Genomic DNA, 18,391 nt, shown 5'->3' on the forward strand with positions numbered 1-18,391 from the left:
AAGCAGTCCCATTCCCAATTAAGGGCTGCAGTCCCACAGGAGACCTGCTTGGCTATCGCTTTGCCTCACGTTTCAGGCTGGGGGGAACAAGGAGGTGGTGGAGGGAAAAAATGTAAAACGTTTTCTGGATCTCACTGCTTATGTTTAACACAGGGTATTGGTAAGGTTCCTCCAATTTCAGATGCTGCTTATGATGTCTTGGGTACAAGAACTGATGATATGCTGTCGTGATGGACTGGAGAACTGATTAAAGGCTGACACAGAGCATACAGATGCTGTGTTAGGGGTAGCAGTTAGCTGGCAGACACCCCTAATAGAAGTCAATCTGTTGAAAAATTTAATACATGGTAAGGAAGCATTACACTGAACAGAACAACAGAACCTGGGGGGAAATTGCATTAGTCCTTAGTTGCAAAAGTGGTCTCTGGTTCTGTTGTTTGTCTTGATAGAAAGCAGCAAAACAGCTGATATCCAAGTCAGGATTACTCCTGGAGTCACTTGAGCAGATTGAAAGTTGTCATTTTCTATACAGAAAGAAGATTTTATTAGGCAGGAATAACCCTTTAGGTCTTAAAGGGCTGGCTGAAAGTCTGGCCCAGCATTTGCAAGTGCATCTAATTAGTTACCCCTACAGGTAGGACTGAGGCAAACTGAAAACAATACAGAAAATAATATACTATCTACTAAATATAGTGAGTGGTAGAAATAAGACTGGTTCTGAGGTACATCTGTTGCAATCCCATTGACTTCAGTGAAGTCCCTTCAAGCTGATGCTTTCCCACCACAGCGCTTGGGGACCTCACTGGTGGGCAGCAAGTCCTGGCGCTGCAGTGGGCAGAGCCAAGCAGGCAGTCCAACAAGTGCAGATGGAGCAGCTGCGGGAAGGTGTGCTCACAAAAACAGGGCTGGATCAGCATGGCTGCTAGCTGTCGTCCTGATGTGAGGGTGCCTGCTGCTCTCTTGGCTGCGAGGAAGAGACCCAGAGCAGTGGTCAATGCCTTCCAAAGGAACACAGATGCCTTCTCCTCTGCACTGCTGCCATCACATCCCAGAAGGGTGTGTTTGCAGGACCCTCGGAGGCTTGTCAATGCATGGTTTTGGTACTGCTCTTCTTATGGCCTTTTTCTTCCAAATACACCCAAAGTAAGTATTCATTTCTTAACAAACCATGAGCTCAGGTGAGTCCATGTGGCACAGCCTTTGCACTGAAAGTCACCTTCCTACAAAGACAGTGTCACAACAGTTTCCCAGTTAGAGGGTCCCCCACACATGGGAAGAACCATAGTTTCATGTTGGTGTAGGCACACCACAACCTTTCTCATTCTTACTGACTTTCCCCTGGGTGAGATATCAGTCCTGCGTCTCCCCTATTTCCTTTATAGAAGCTCCCCAAAGAAGAGAAGTTCATTGCCCCTCGCGGAGGACTAGGAACAGCCAGACTCTGTCTGCTGTGGAGTCATCGAATAACTGAGACTTTCCAGTTAAAGCTAAAGTTCAGGTCCTGCACTCAGGCTTTTTTTCAACTACTGGTAATGGTGGCCAAAATTTTCTTTCACTGACCTACATGAACTCATACTCTTACTTTTGAGTGTTTTAGCACCCCCCATCAATAGCTATTTCTGAAACCTTTGTTATTATCCATCCTCTCCTGCAGATAAAACCTAATAACACGTACAAAGCTTGCCATATGTGTTTGTGAGACTCTTGGCTGGAAGATATAAATTCTGTGTGATGCCTATGGCAAACATGCTAGAAAATAATTAGCCATTGAAATTGCCATGTTAGCATAGATTTAATGAAAACTAATCTTTCTTTTATGATTTAGATCTCTTACATACAGATTTCTGAAGTCCCAGTGGATGCCAAGCTGGCGGTGATTGTATAACAGCCATCAGCTTGCTTAATTCTGTTCAGCCTCAGATCTATTGTAATGGACAGGGCTGCCCATAGTAAAGAAGGTAACAGTAACACATCAACAGTGCCCCTTTTCTTGTTTCCTTTCTCTACATCATTCTTAATAATCTGTGACTACAAATGCACCATGAGATCAGAAAATCCTGGAGAACAGGATTCCAGAGAACTGCAGTGCTCAGCATCCTAAGGCATTGTTGTAGTGTTACTGCTCTCCATAGCTTTCCAAGCTTGCATCTCCTTGGGCAGTTTCCCTGCCATGGGGTAGGTCAGTGTGAGCATATGACTTCCACAGAAAGCTGATCTCCACACAGCCTCATGGTCTGTATCAGTCATTATCCTCTTAAAGAATTCATTAAACTATTACCTAAATAAAATACAGTTCAATAAATTAGCATAAACCACCAGGAAGTAGTAGGCCAGCCTTAAAAGGGGAATGAAGATCAAATAGAAAAACACAAATGGCAATATTTTCAGAGAAACAGAACAAATTAGATGAACTTAAAGGGAGGTTGATTTTTTGCATAATAATACGAGACTTCGTTCCCTAGACAGTAACCTGCCAACCTGGTTGCTCTCTATACAGTAGCTTCCATTTCGTGTTTCAGGCTTTAATAGTGGTAAAATCTGGCTTCATGTTGGACTTGGTGATAGACTTCAATCAGTTGTGAAACTCAACAGCACCATATTCAGTAGTAGCAATTTCCTGTTATTACTTATATCTGTTATTATTCGCCCAATACCCATTAGAGAAACACAAGGAAGTCCAAGTCTGCCCTCCAGGCAAGCTGCAATCTAAGCCTGAAGATGGATGCAGTGGTACTGCTGAGTGGTCAAATAGCTCAGCCACACCATGCCACGCTGCAACCAGTGCTGGCACTGCCTCCTCAGTGGCCTTCTGCTGGGCCACCATCACTTCACCTGGCTCACCATCCAGCCAGGAAAAGGGATCCAAATTATTGGCACCTGAAGGACTGGTGTGCAGGTGCTTTTCACTGAGCCCAAAGTGAGCAGAGTGTGGTCCTGCTTTTTATTTTTCTATTATCACAGAATTGTACTTCTGAGGACAAAAGTGAACATGGCACAGGAATCTGTCAAGAGCATGAAGAACATGATTTCTGTATATCTGCTTAGACTTAACTTTTCCCTGTCCTTCAGTTATTATGTCCTGGGATCCCCTTTCATCAGCTCATCTCAATTCAGCAAACCATTTAAGCATGTGCTTAACTCCAGTCAGGAGTCTAGGCATCCCACGTGTTTTAATCCCATGTGTCATCTATGTTCTTTCACACATACCTGTCCCCGGTTCAGAAGAGCCCTCCAGCACACATTTAACTGCTGAGGACTGCAGTCTTTCCTATTCATTATTCCAGGTAATTATTACTGAAGTTTTTCTTTCCCTCATTTCTATCTCACTCTTAACAACAATCTTGGTTTTTACCTTTTCTTAGCCCTTTTCAAAATCCTTTTGACTCACATGCAGGAAGCATTTATGTGTGCTTTCACTAACATTGGCCCAGTATTACCTCAGGTTGACTTTTCTAACGAGAAAAACAATATGATGAAGCCTAACAGTGTTACCTGTTCGTTTGATGCATGTACTCAGGGCAGGTGCACCAGTCCTTTTGGATTACCTACTGGTGCTCACCCATTTCACTTCAGCAAAATGAAGTTCGCTTAACACTTGATCAGAATCCCCATATTGGGACAAAGGCTGGTTAACACAGTCACAGCTGTAATTGTGGGGACTGTACTGGTACTCACTTTGTGGCTGCTGGACTTCATTATCTAATGGCCCAGTCTTGCTACAAGGTGCCCTGACTCTGAGGCTTGGTACTGAGAGTGGTTTACTGGACTGTGTGCCTGGAATACCTACTTGGAGCAGGCGGATGGTGTTCATCAAACATAGATGATCCCAGTTCATACTCAGAGCTCTAGGAAATTTCTTCAAGATAACGAAGCACTGAAGGAGGAAGGAATGAACTGACAAGGTAGGAAATACAAAGTGGAACTGGGTGCACTGACCTGGGTGAGAGCATTGTGTTGGCTGTAACAGGAATTAGGATTTCCCATGTTTCTCCCTCTGCTTCTCTTGCACCTTCAGCACAGTATTGTCAAAAGCAGGTGCTGAAAGAGACCTGCGGTGGCACGGTAATATTGTCAGGAGCCTTGCTGACATCTATATGTGACATCTGTTGTTTCTCTCTTGCCCGTAACACTTCTTTCCCTGAGATAGAAATAAGCTTGGTCCTACATGGATTGTTTTTGACAGATGTGTCAGCATCGCCCCTCCTTGTATTACCTTCGCTTACACTCTATGAATTCTCAGAGAGAACTGATAATAATTCAGTGACTGTGTCAACAGCACTTCTAAGCATCTGAGGACAGTGCTCTTCAGTGTCAGCTGATTTTAAGACATACAATTTATCTAACACACTCCAATCTCTCCTTTTGCTCTTCTAGTCCAAGCTGTTTCCCCTTTGCGACCAGCAAGAGCATGTGAGACTCTTGAGTTTCTGTGCAAGCTGTGTGACATCTCCTTGCTATGTCTCTTCATCTGTAACATTACAGTGGCCTCTAGAGGTCCCAGCCTCCGGGAGGCTATACACACGTAATGTGAGAGGCAGCCAGGGAGCCTGCCTGGGGAGGCAGACCTGCAGAAGGTGGGAGATGGGAAGCATTATTATCTCAGTGTTACAGATGGGAATTTGAGACGAACTGAAATTGAGTGATTTGCATAAGATTATGCCAGATGTCTTTGGCAGAGACAGAAGAACCCTCAGTTTTTTATATCTCAGATTAATATTTAATAATGTAACTAACAATATTGATTTAATGTAATCAACAGTCCTGGCTACCATTTACAGCACTGGTGATTTTCCAAGATAAGCTCTGCCTCTCCTACACACAGAAACTCACCCTTCAGCTAGTCAGTCTGCCTGTGCTGCTGAAAAATCTGGTAGCTGTTAGCTGTTTTTGTCTTTGCTCACCTAGGCTGTCAATAGACTTCTGGCTCTGATGAGAGCACTGTGATCCATTACTGATCTGCTGGGCACTCTAGTTCCTTTGGTCTTTCCGTTCTGATTAACAGGTGTAATTAATTGTGCACTGATGAGGCTTGTGGTGACTAAGTCCTTTGCAGTTAGGTGAGCAGCATGTAGATGCTGGAAGGCAAACCATGAAGAAAGAAAGAAAACAGGAAAAAGAAGCCATGTGGACTTTTGTTCCTTTGAAGTGACCTTTCAGTGCAGGTCCTTTACTTTTTCATTTCCTTTATTTTGTTCCTTTCTTTATTTGTTCTGAAAGGAGTCAGGCATTCCTTGGGAAGCAATTCATATGTAAAAAGTTTTTGCATTGAGATTCATCTGATAAGGTCTACAGAGGGGACTTATTTGCACTGACAGGTTGGCAGCCAGACAACCTCTCCATTTTCTAAATGAAAGGAGAGTAGCAGCAGGACATCTCCTACCCTCTGCCTTTCGGCGCTGGAAGAGAACCAAAATCTGGCAAGCAGCAGTTCTGGGGATCCAGCTATTTAGGAGCAGCAGAAATGCATGGACACTGGGAATGTAACATAAGGTTTGCCTTCTGTGAGAACTCACACAGACAAGTGACATTTGGGTTGGTGATTTTGGGGGCTGGGGGATGGGAACCTTGACCTGCCAGATGCAATTTACTTGCCTTCTTTTCAGCATGAAGTCCAAACGTGAAATAATCTAAATGAGTTTTTAATTCTTGCTTGTAAAAGATGAGGTAAGGACAGAGATTAGCTCATTTTCTCCCCCATTCAGTTTTATATTCTGTGCTGTAACCAATGTGGGATCGCTTTCCTATTTCCTTCAAACAAACCCCCAGGGAAAAAAGGTAAAGGTGCCTCAGAAGCCTGCTTCCCCCCATACATCTCAGTGGTGTGAATGTCAGGGCAGGGACACCAAGTCTTCAGATAGGGTGTGATCACTGCCCCCATATCTATCCACGTACAACAGCATATATGTTACTGCCTGCTATGTGTTTTAATCCAGGACACATAACCAGCTGTATAATAGGAAAAGGTCACTTCTTGATTTTTGCCCTGAGTTAGTCTGCCAGGCACCAGCAAAAAATCTCTCCTGCCCAGTGTGTGGCATAGCCTGCATCACAGCATCTCAGGGAAAGGGGAGCAAGAGTAGAAAATAAACGGTAAGTTACTACAACTTGCTGTTAATACATATTTGTACAGTCCTGCACTTGGCATACTGAAAAAGAGTATGTGCTTTTACTGCTGCAGGCTACATCTCCCTGTGCTGAATGCTTCAGTGCATGCAGTCACTGCATAAAGGCCCATTGCTGCCCGGGTGAGTTTTAAGTGTGTTTTTTTTGCAGAGACAGAATTGCCATTAGTCTTGGCATTCCTCCTAATGATGCTAAGGGCACTGGGAAAATACACAGTAAAGAAATACTTAGCCGCATTGCAAAATGTGTTTTAAGTGGAAAAAGTTGTAATATGGAGATGATACCTGTCATGGTTGCTTGCATATGCTCCAATTAGTCTTTCTCTTCCATTCATTCATGGGTAAAATAGTGCTGATGCTTGAAAATATGGGGCTTCTTGTGTTACCTGCATACGTGACTGATTGTACACTTCTCTTCATGGCCAGCCACCCTGTTGAATCCCACTCTTAAGCTGCTACCTACTTTCCTGACCAACACACATGCCTGGCACCTCTGCTCCACTTGTTCCCAATGTTACCGTTTACTAGGGCTCACGTTCTTGAAAGGAACACAGCAGATGTCAGTGACGTTGCCATGGTCATAAAAGTGAGATGAATTAGTATGATGCTCTGCAGAAGGCCAGAAGTTACTCCTTGGTCATATAAATGGCACTGCAGACTAATAGCAGTAAAAATAATTAACACTCCTGCCCAGGCTCAGTGATTCTGTATATTCTGTATATATTTATTCAGTAAAGCTAGCACTTTAATTTTAAAGATATAACTAGATAAATGTTCTATTGCTTTTCATTCAATCTTCATTACGTATTCTGATGTGCATTTTATTGAAAGGTTTTTATGATATCACACATCTTAAAATAAGTTTGTTTTCCATAAATCATAAAGAGAGGCTGTTAACTGTCTTCTACAGAGTTACTGTGTTCTTTATCACAAAAGAAGAGGTGAATGTCAGCCTTAAGTCCAAAACAATGTTATCCTTTTCTACTGAATTAATTTACGGACCCTAAACAACTGCCTTTAGTAACCACAAACACTGCTGATGCCTGCACCATTAGCCCACCTGCCTGATGTAGGCAGCTGGTAAATAAGGAGCAGATTACAAGAGTTCCTAAGGGTTCGGATAAATGTTTTTCAGAGGGGACCTATGTGTCACACCATGCTGCTAAATAGGACCGTACGTGGCTGTGAATCCCAGTGGGAAAATGTGACCTGGGGTGTTTTCTGGTGCAACTGCCGTTTGCTTGCCTTTTTTAGGTTATAATAGACCAAACACTGGAAATATCATGGAATCATAGAATCATTTAGGTTGGAAAAGACCTCTAAGATCATCAAGTCCAACCATTTACCTAACACTGCCATGTCTACCACTAAACCATATCCCTAAGCACCACATTTACATGCCGTTTGAATACCTCCAGGCAATAGGTGGGCAAAAAAAGAGGATGTGGAATGTCTTTAAAGAATCAGGCCTTTACCATATCAAACGAAGTGTTGTTGGATTAGCCCATATTATCCAGTGTCAAGCCCAAAAGCAGGTAAACGAACATAGCAGAGATGATGAGCAGCTCAAACTTTGGCTAATGCTCTGACTCAGTTATATAGTTGGTGAGAATTTGAAATATGAAGGATTTTTAGAGCACTATTATTGTGTTTTTTGAAAGATATTATTAAGGAAAACTAACACACCCATCACAATCTTTTCCCTCCTTAAATATGACTCTTATGGTTAGGGCTGACTTGTCCCTCCCCAAAGAGTGACCAAGCTATACTAGCAGCTTGTATATAAATGCCAGCAGTTCAGCTGAATTGTACCTTGAAGCCCACACTGATGGTCAAGGAGGTAAGTTAGATGTAAAAATATAAGGTAAGCATAGCAATATTTGGGAAGGCACTTTTTGACTTTGTCAATCTCTGTGTTCCATTGGAGTGATGGACATGCAGGTGGGTGAGGGGGGATGCCAGCATCCCTCCTTAGTCATCTGCCTTGCAGGTCTAAGAGTGAGGAATTAAATATGCATATGAGAAGAGGGCCATTTCTGAGGTTTTAGTAAAAAAAAATAATAAAAAAAAAAAAACAGGGAAGGGATGGATGGGAGAGTAGACACAAGAGGCTACTTACATGGCAGGTGGACCAGCAGCTTCAGCAGGCAGCAGTGGACCTTGCGGTGAGGAAGAGCAGGAGACATCCAGATCAAACCCTTGTCAGAGCAAACACTGGGCTGACAACATTGTATTCCAAGAGTACATATACCTATTGCAAGAAACAGCAAAAAGGCTTTTCAATTCCTAGACATGGAAAGGCTTCAGGCTGATGGCTTTTTCAGGCAGCCATTGCTGGAAATCCTGGAGGGACAGATTTCCACAGGGACAGCTTTTGTGCAAGGAGATGCTAAACCAAGGCAAAGGAAAAATTGGAATGTGTTTATTCAAATATTTATAAGACAGATGACCTGAGAAATTCACCTGGCAGGAGGTTTGATTGCATGCATTTTTCCAATCAGGGTTTCATTGCCATGTGATCAGACCAGTACAACGAGCAATCTTTACTTTTTAGACCATACGCCTGGGAACTGGGGCTCCCGCCTGTTCATTTTCCTCATGTCCAGATTGGCCTCAAGCAAAACATGACTGCAAAGCAGCAGTGGTTAGATATGAAACCGTGCGGTCACCTAATATGGGGAAGTTACAGTGCTGGCTATCAAAATGTTGTGGTATTCATGTGTTGCAGTATTTGAAATGTAGTTGAGTCTCTCTGAGTCACTTTTCAAATCAGAGGTGTTATCCTTCACCTCCTTTCACTCGTATCTAAATAAGGTATGTGTGAAACCACACTTTTCTAGGTTTTCATGTTACAGCATGAAACGGTGATTAAAGGAGAAGGAAAACCCTCCGTCTTTTACAGAAGTAGAAATGTGAAGAATAAAAATAAGGAAGGCATTTTGGATTAATGTTTGGGTACCCCATGGTTATGCAGGAGCCTCTTCCCTGTCTTGATTCTTCTGGCTCCAGTCCCAGCTGCAGCTCACCAGCCCTACAGCTTCTTTTTCAGTTCACATTTTCTCTTCTACAGACAAGGGAGAGGCAGGCTTGCAATGGAGTTTGTCCAAAAGTACTTGTCCGATCCTTCCCTCAAAAACATAGATGAAGTTTAAATCCAAGGGAGTGTCTGTGAGTTTATGCCAGAGTAATAAACAGCAACATGTCATCCCATCTGAAGTCAGCTGGGAGAAAATCATTTCAGTTGGTAGGAGAAGTGTTGCCTGTCCATATCTTGATTTTTAAGCACCTACTGATATATTGTGCTGGGGTGAGTATAAGCACATGTATCTGTGAAAGTACTCTTAAAATGACATAACAAAGTCCTAATTCCTACAGTTGTGTTTATTGCTTTATTGCTAGGTCTCAGTGTCTTCCTCTGGCTTTCAAGAGCAGCAGCAGCATGGGTGAGGAAGTTAGGGGTCACAGAGTTAGCAGAAGCTTTTGTGGCACTCTTGATGCTAGCAATATTGCCAGTGGCTGAGTCATTTGACCTCCACTGGCTGTAAAACTTTATTTTTCAGTTGATTTTTTGAAAGGGCCCTGGATTGTTGTTAAGTGTCAGTAGAGAGAGGATCATCTGCACAGCAATAAGGGGAGGAAAGAGGGATGCAGAGGGGAGCTGAAAGAGCCCCAGAGGAGGAAGGGATGCTGTGTGTTTTGTCACCGCACTCCTTCACTCATGCGCTACACCAACACTTGTACAATGAATGAGCATTGTTGCAAGAGGACAGAAATGCACCAAATATGAGGAGAGTAAAGGTGCATATGTTGCTGTGTGTGTGTAAGATTAAATGAATAATCACATTGTGCGGGGTGTAATTCATAGTTTCTGCTAACACCAACCAGTACTTAGCATAAATCCCACTATCTTTTGTTGAAAGACAAAAAAAAAGTGTGATCTGAAATGACTTTTGAGGGGACTAGGAAAACAATAAATATTTGCATGAAAATATGGGCATATATGGTGTACACCAGGCCAGGAAATGTGTTGCATTTATTCCCTTGAATAAAAAGCACAGTGTACTTTCGCTTTGCAGAAGCAAGGGGAGATTTTGCTTTTCTTGCAGAAGTTGCATGTCATTGTCCGTGCTGTTTTCTGTTGGAGGCAGATAAGTGTGACCATAAAGCAACATGCTAGGAAATAGTACAGGAGGTAAAATGTCTGGCTGAAGGCTTGTGCCACTTGCTGAACGTTGTCATATGGCAGCATGGTGGAAGGTGCTGTCCTGAACAGCTTCCAGCTGAATGCCAGGGCAGACACAGGGATATAGGATGCTTTCATACTTGGATCTAACAAAATATGTTGGCAAGGCAAAGGTAAAGCTGCAAAGGGAATGCAGGAGAAAGTGTAGAAAGGAGGGTAGTAATATGCAATGGAAGTGGAAAAAAGAGGGAGAGAGCATAATTATTTGGAGGGATATTTTGGATTCAAGTGCTGGGATTTTCCAGAGTGCAAATCAAACCAACACTGGGAGACATCTGCATGTGTGTTTCCAAGTCACAAAATACTCCAATTGCAAGAGCAGTTAAAGGCCTGTTGGTGTCAGACTCTCTTTCAAAAGAGGGCTCTTTCCAACAGCTAGTCTTAATTCTTTACCTAAAGCTACATGTGCAGTAGGTGAAGATCTCTATGGTATCACAGAGTAAGAATGATAAAAAAATAATGTTGTGAATGGCTAGTATCACTAGCCATCCGCCTCAAACCCTTCTTCTCGTAGAGGACTGCACACTATAAGGCAGAAGGTTTGTAGCAAGAGCTGAGAATGTAAAGTCTCATCACAGAACATATGCCATACATACTGACTATTGATCAGTTGCAATATCATTTTATTCAATTTTAGCATATTTTCATACCTCTTAAGGGCTTCTTATCTTCTTTTTGAAGTCAAAGTGTTTCTATGATGATAAAAAATAGTGATCATGAAATAAAAATAAGTATTTCAACTATTATATTGATAGATTATATATCACTAGTATCAGACCATGAGTCCCTCAGTCCACATTGCTGCTCCTGACCTGCTATGAAATGTTTAAAAAGTATGTAAATAATAAAAGCATGAAAAATACATTAACTAAAAATCAAAATAAAATCTCAAACTTCTAAAACAAATAGATGAGAATTCAACTGAAAACATTTTTACATTTTCTCCTCACTGGAGATACCATTAATTTTCATTTTAAAAAATGTTAATTTCATCTAAGCAAATTTTATTGCTTTTTGACTGGTGAAATTGATGCAGAGGTCCAGATCCTAGGAAGATTGTTTCAGCCTTTCCTATTTGCAAGATATATAACCTGATAACCAGATGTAAATGCAATAATTTATTTTGAAAAAGGAACCTTATAGAGGAGATGTGTAGCAGACCTGAATAGGTATTATGGATTTTATACATTTAAGAAATTCAGAATTTGGCAGTAGATGAGCCTGTGTAGTTCAATATCTTGCCTAAACTAACATACAACAGAATATGTGTGTGCTATCATTTGTGTGGTGTATACGTTCTAGTGCATAAATCAAAGTGGTTATGGTTGTGAAGTACATGTTTATGTAAATCTTGGTTACTTTTGAGGTTATGCTTTCCTGGACCAACATTTTTGAGGGTTTTGTTTGTTTGTTTGCTTGTTTCAAGCTATTTTTCCAGGAAGCTACCTGTAATGGGCATGGATACAAATGTAAATGTGAGATATCTAATTATGTAATATCATGGCTGTAATGTAAATGAACTATACTGACCCATTCTTTCTAAAGTAACTTATCCTCTCTTAGAAGAGGACTTGTGTGTTTTTATGCAAAAATATTATGTATTCCTCTTCAGCTATGTTGATTAGAGCAAGGTGTAAGGAGAGACCAAAAAATAGAAGCAGAGGTTGTCAGGAGAGCTCTGTAGTCTTTGCTGTCACAACAGAATACGTCACTGAACTAAGAATGGCTTGTTATTTATCCCTGTCTAGAAAACAAAGCTAAATCTACATCCCTAAACCAAAGCAAATTATTATTAACCCCATAAACAGGCCTAAATCTTCCCATTGGAGCTGTCTTGTAGCTCATTTAAGAGAGTAGCATAGATCTTTTATGCAAATCATGAATATTTGCCAGGCTGGAATTCCTGAAGATACGTGCACATTATTGCATGAACATGCAAAATGGCAAAGAGCACAGTGATCAATTGATCCATTCTGTAAGAACATGGGAAGGTTCTCTATGGTTTTCCATGAAAACCTTGATAGCTAGAGAGAAAAATGGAGAGTGGAAAGCTAAATTAAAGGCTTTTTGAAGCCTCCTAGTAGTGTGGGCTTGTGGCCACAGTTGTCTACAGTGTTTGCCTGGGGATTGACAGAGATCTCATGATGAGCCTATAAATCATGGTGACTCACAGGCTTCTGCAATGTGTTCTTGGTTCTTGTGTAAGCTTTGTGTTACTGCTTACAAGGTGGATAAGCACCGTCCTCTTATGCAGGTACTGCACATATGGTTTTAGCAGGTGTATGCGTATGTCCAAGCAGCATTGCTATGTTCCAGTACTAGCTTCATGCCGTTCCTCTTCCTTCGCCATCTGTCCAGCATGGTCAGCTTTGTGTAGTCACATTTTGATTGCTTTTTCGGAGTTTCTCACTAGAAGTGTTCAGCCAAGTGCTTGCAACTAGAAACCCACAATTGTGTGAACATCCAAAAGAATCTAATTGATCTGAGCTGTCCTGCATAAATTTCCCGTAAAAACCTGTGCTCATGTTACATAGCTTATCTCACTGTCAGTGATAAAGTTGGCTGAAAGGGCTGAGCCACGTTTTACAATTTATAGATCTGTAAGCTGGAAACATCACAGATAGCTCAGCTTCCCTACTGTCATGCACTTCGTGGAGGCATTAGCATACAGGACAAAGCAGATATAACTCATCCTTGCCCAGGCTATGCACACTAGGCACATGGCTGCAGAATATCAAGGTCATAAATTTAAAAAGTACGAATGTGCATTTAAGTATCAAAGAAGAGGAACAGTTACAGGATATTCCGTAGTGATTTCATTCTTGCTTGATGGGCTTGCAGAACCCTCAGCTTTCCCTTCAGTAGTTCAGTGATCAGCTGCAGCTGTTACCTCCTTTTCCATCAAGTTTGCATGCAGGTTCATCACCTGTGATTTGTCTTCCATAAAAAAATTCCATCCAGCTTTTCTTTACAACATGAAGCTTTTCTAGATGCTAGATGCCACCCAGTGTTTTATGAGAATGATTATGTTAACTGCATTTCCTGAAAGCTTACTATTCCACTTCTCTCACAGTATGAGGCTGTTTTACTGTTGCTGGCAAACAAGAATTCATACTTATCCATCATCTCCTTTATGATGAAGTTTGAGTCTTCCAACACTGAAATTGAGGTAGCATCTCTTCTCTGAGAGGGTCAGACTGCCTGCTCATGCTTTCTGACTGTCTGATCTTGTGTGATATACCTTCATCCTGCTGGTCTTGATGAGTTTTCCATGAGAAATGGAATTGGTAAGGTGACCCCTACTTTTGGAATGGTTTCCTCTTCTCGAAGCATTGTACTGATACATTGCTCAATATTAGATGCATCAGTACAGCACTCTCATATATAAAATATCAAAAAGACTCTGTCTCTGCGCTTTGCAGCCCTCAGTGCTCTGTCGCTTGTGTCAGCAGCTTGTTCTATGGAGGTGCATTGTCTGAACTTTTATGTGCTGAGCAGTTGTTGCATGACTGAACTGCCTCTGGACTTGGACTGTGAAATAAGAGGAAGGGAATAAAATGGTGAGTCTTGTTTAACATACGCAACTGGGCTGATGAAATTGTCAAAGAACATCAATAGTGTCTGAGTCAGATATGCATGTGTGTAAGCATATGAAAACGTGCTGCTGAAGAAATGGTCATTGGTGATACCAGCATAAATGCAACAAGCTGGATATGTGAAAGGGTATCTTGTAGTTGGGATACGTGGTCATAATTCACACGTTAATGACTGGGTGCCTTATCAGTTGCTGGAATTTCAGCATGAATATTAATTGTGCATGATGCAAGTTCCTCCTACTGTAGCCCTGCAGTTTCACATTATAGAACCTCAGGTAGCAGTTATCAGCCAAAATATCTTACTAACACCTTAGTCTATGATTCTATGATTCCAGTCCTTAAAAAAAAAAAAAAAAAAAAGTGTTGGCCTCATTTATAATTAGGTGTTATTTCTCAGTGTTGTGGAAAGACTTCTGTGTCAATTACTGTTAAAGCTCAGACAACATGATAGGTATTCAGCAATTTGCTTAAAAATCAGCATTCTTGTAAAGGAAACACTTCTGTAATAAGGTTGCTTGTTGCAACTATCTCTGCTTTTTCATTGCTATGATTTTTTGAGTTTTGTGGCAGTCAGCTGGGACAAGAGAGGACCAGTCACTCTTCACAGCTGCTGTGTCAAGTTCTTGCATCCCTCAGCAGTGTTTTCCAATATGCTTTCTCCTGAATTCTTGGTGGGGAGGAGTGGAAGACATTTAACTTTTAGTGCGCTCTGCTGAATTCCATATGATGCAGTATCCCATATTGCAGGAGAATTTACAGAAAGTGCTTTAAAGTTTCAGAGTCAGTGAGTGCTGATTATTTCAGGGAGGATCTTTAGACACCATTGTGATCTACTTGCATTCACCCTGAAGGCAAAATGTGGGTATTGGCCACTTCTTCTAGCAGCTCCCTTCCCCACTGATCTCTTCTTGCCCCAACCTCTCCTGGGACTGAACCCAAAGGGGCCCAAAACCACCATTCTGGGAAGCACCTGCTTATCTCTTAACTCTTCCAAGTTATTTCTTATCTCTTACCTCTTCCAAGATACGAAGTTCAGTTTAATAGTGTTATAAATTACTTGTCTTTGTTGTGGTAGTATAGCAAGCAGCAAGCGTAATTCTAGTTTTTCATTCTTTAAGCAGCAGCAGCACTTTAGCACTCCTGAAATGTAATACCGGAGGATCTGAACTACACATCATTTTTATTCTATATATTTAGTGAGACCCTGGAATTCTCTATCATACTCTTGTTGGCTATCATCTTCTACCACAGAAAAATAATACATGTTATATACAGTTAATTTCTTTTTGGATACCTTAGGGTTTTGCACGATCTTCAGTCATCATCAGCACTAGGTGCTTAGTTCAGGTTGTAATAGCACTGAATGAGTATTTCGCAGCTTGTACATCCCACTGCAGGTAATTTTTTGCTAGACTTTTGATGGACTGCAGACCTCCAGCTTATTAGTGTAGCATCTAAATGCTTATCAGTCCTAGTCTCAATCTCCTCATTATTTCAGTTACACAGCTACAATAATTAGATTCTACATTTTTCAGACTTCATAAAATAGCTTAAGACTTTGCTAGGCGGGGACATGAAATTTCCTTTGTCTGTACAAGACCTTGGTTTTCACTTTGTATGCCAGTCATTATTTTGCTTAAAAACAAGACCAGGTGAGTTTCAGTCCCTGCTACAAAGCTGCTTTGACCAATTTACAGAAGCTAAGCTGATAGACACTCAGCATTTAATTAACATTTAATGTTCTATCTAGAGCATTTTACAGGGTCTGAATTGAATTTCATCAGTGTCCACAACTCAACTCCCCACCTTCCTGGGTAGGACTGCACTTATGTGCTAGTTCTGACAACTATGCATGTGAAAGCTGGCAATAAATACAAGAAAATGTACTACTTTGAATATACATGTGCTAGAAGTGCTTCATAAACCTGTAAGTTGTCTTGTTGCAGAGTTTGAATCATGGAAAATTTATGATTTTCTTGTCAGAAATGACACAGCTGTAGTTTTTCAGCCCAGATCTTCAAGCTCAGGAATTAAGAAGTGCACCCCACGTGGAGGTGCAGAACTGATGTTCAGGCAATGCCTGGGTGTGGATGTGGCCATACCAAGAGAAGAAAGTTCTTTGTTGGCCTAGTTAATGTTGGGTTGTCTATGCTGGCAGAAGGAATCAAAACAAAGCACTGTACTGCAAGGCTTCTCTCAATGTGCATGTCCTGATGAGACAAGGGATGTTGAGGTGATGTGTGTGTCTGTACACTGCTGCAGAAAGGACTATCAGATCATCCAGTGAAACTGTGCTATAGGTGGTGGACTGAAACTTTCTGATTTTGATCTATCCATTGTAGCAGAGCCACATTTGGGCTGTATTAGCATGCCTGTGCATGGACAGAGGTGGCAGACAGTAATATGTGCTCACAACACTGTTAGCTGTCATGTCACTCTACAAATGCTTTCACATCCAAATCCTCATTATCTGTTTCCATATGCATAGAAATGTAAGCTTTATGCTCTCTTTACCCAGGATGGAGGGCTGCTCTTCATTGTTTCTGTTGTATCCCAGATTGCTTTCTTCTTGATGTTAATACGTGGATGTATAATGCTGATTCATTTTTTTTTTATCTGATTATTCAATATTCAAGATTGTTAGATTTCCAGAGGTCCTGTGAAGACCCCATTGTTTTAGGTACACTGCAGATACAACAAAATATCACCTGCTCCAAACAGCTTCCCATTAAAAATAATCTGGCCTGATTTCTAATCTTAATCATCATTCTGGGTAATTTATTCAGGATTATGTGATAAAGAATAGATAGTTCTTCAGATGAATTGCCTATAATTGCCTAGCTGGGTAGTTATGTGATGCCTTATGACAATAAATCAGCATGGTTCTGTGAAGTTTTATGCTTTTAGTAACATGCCTCAGAAGATGGTCATGATACATAGGATCTAAACAGCTTTTTTTAAAGTAGTTTTGATAATTATAGACATGGCATTGCGATATCTGGTGTGCACAAATCCTGAAAGTATCAAGAAATAGGCAAATTATTGAATGTGCCAGCTCTGGGTGTTATTTATAGTCATCGGGTTTCAGGCATTTCTATATCCCCGTGCCTGCATTTTCTCTCTTCTTAGCTGGGTTTACTCCTCTGTGGTGCATTTTGTAATTTCTACCATGAATTAAACAAGGCGATCATGCTGTGGCCAACGGTGAAAGAGTTGGTGTGTCTTGTGTGCTTTTCTTGAGCCTCTGTGACTGGTCACCCTTGGAGATGGGAAAGTATCCAGCCGTGCAATTGCTTTACACTCCTACACTTTCTGTTTTGTGTGTGATCTGCAGAGTTTCTTGAATAATCTGTGGTGGTTCTGATGTGAGGCTCTTAATATAACCCATGATGGTGACACATTCCCAAAGGTTTTGTATTCCTCCAGGGATAATATTTAATATTTAATTTGGAAGTTTAGTAAACCTTATTACAGTTCAAAAACAATGGAGTGAAGAAAGTCCCGGAATGGGAATAATTCTGCTAGCTCTTAGAATCATAGAATCTTTAAGGTTGGAAAAGACCTTCAAGATCATCTGGTCCAACCATCAACAGCTGCTACTGCAAATAGATATTCCATAGAGGACTGGGTGCATGTTGGCAGCCTTTTAACACAGAAGAATACCGAAATACCTCTAGAGATCTTTGACCATCTGTAAAGTCAAATTCATCTTGAGATACCCAGCCCTAATGTATTCTGAACTCTGCAGTTCTGCCCTTGGCCCAGGGCAATGACATGAAATGGTGCAAAAAATAGCATTTTACATACTTTCAGTTAACACTATTGACTCCAGATAAAGTTTTAATTCTGCCAACAGCGCGTCTAACATCCATGTCCCATCCTATTCTGCTTTAAAGTCCCTCAACACTACTGCTAAACTAACAAGAACTGTCACCGTACCAGAATGCCTATGTGCCCTCAGTGCTCATACCACAATAGATAATGCTCCCATTTTCACTTACTCACCAGTAGCCTTCTTCCTCTTTACAGAATCACAGAAGAGACCTCCAAGATCACCTAGTCCAACCTCTGACCTAACACTAACAAGTCCTCCACTAAACCATATCCCTAAGCTCAACGTCTAAACGTCTTTTAAAGACCTCCAGGGATGGTGACTCAACCACTTCCCTGGGCAGCCTATTATAGTACTGTCCTTCTGGTATTCATCATCAGAAAGGTTTCTTTCTTAGTAGCTCTCTAGGTTTCTTAGTCCATGAGAGCAGGTTCTTTTTCTTGTGTACCGCATGCTCTGTACAGTCCTTGCCTATACGTCATGCCTGCCCCTGCTGCAAAGCAGCAGCTCTGGGAGCCCCAGCCCCAGCATCGCCTGATATCTTAGGGGTTTATGTCTCAGGGCTGAGTGAGTTGCTGCTTAAGATACAGAGACTGCT

The 18,391-nt window shown here is 41.4% G+C and overlaps 1 protein-coding gene and 1 long non-coding RNA gene across 2 annotated transcripts in view; both read left to right on the top strand.

Moving 5' to 3' along the window:
- SLC35F1 (solute carrier family 35 member F1) overlaps positions 1–18,391 on the top strand; it is a 248,675-nt gene that overhangs the window by 169,378 nt on the left and 60,906 nt on the right. The window lies entirely within an intron of this gene.
- LOC121067835 lies at positions 5,973–6,810 on the top strand. Its single transcript, XR_005818476.1, has 3 exons — positions 5,973–6,090; positions 6,179–6,245; positions 6,549–6,810. It is a non-coding gene; the product is annotated as an uncharacterized LOC121067835 (long non-coding RNA).

This window comes from Cygnus olor, chromosome 3 (assembly GCF_009769625.2).
Source record: "Cygnus olor isolate bCygOlo1 chromosome 3, bCygOlo1.pri.v2, whole genome shotgun sequence".
NCBI classification, from domain to species: domain Eukaryota; kingdom Metazoa; phylum Chordata; class Aves; order Anseriformes; family Anatidae; genus Cygnus; species Cygnus olor.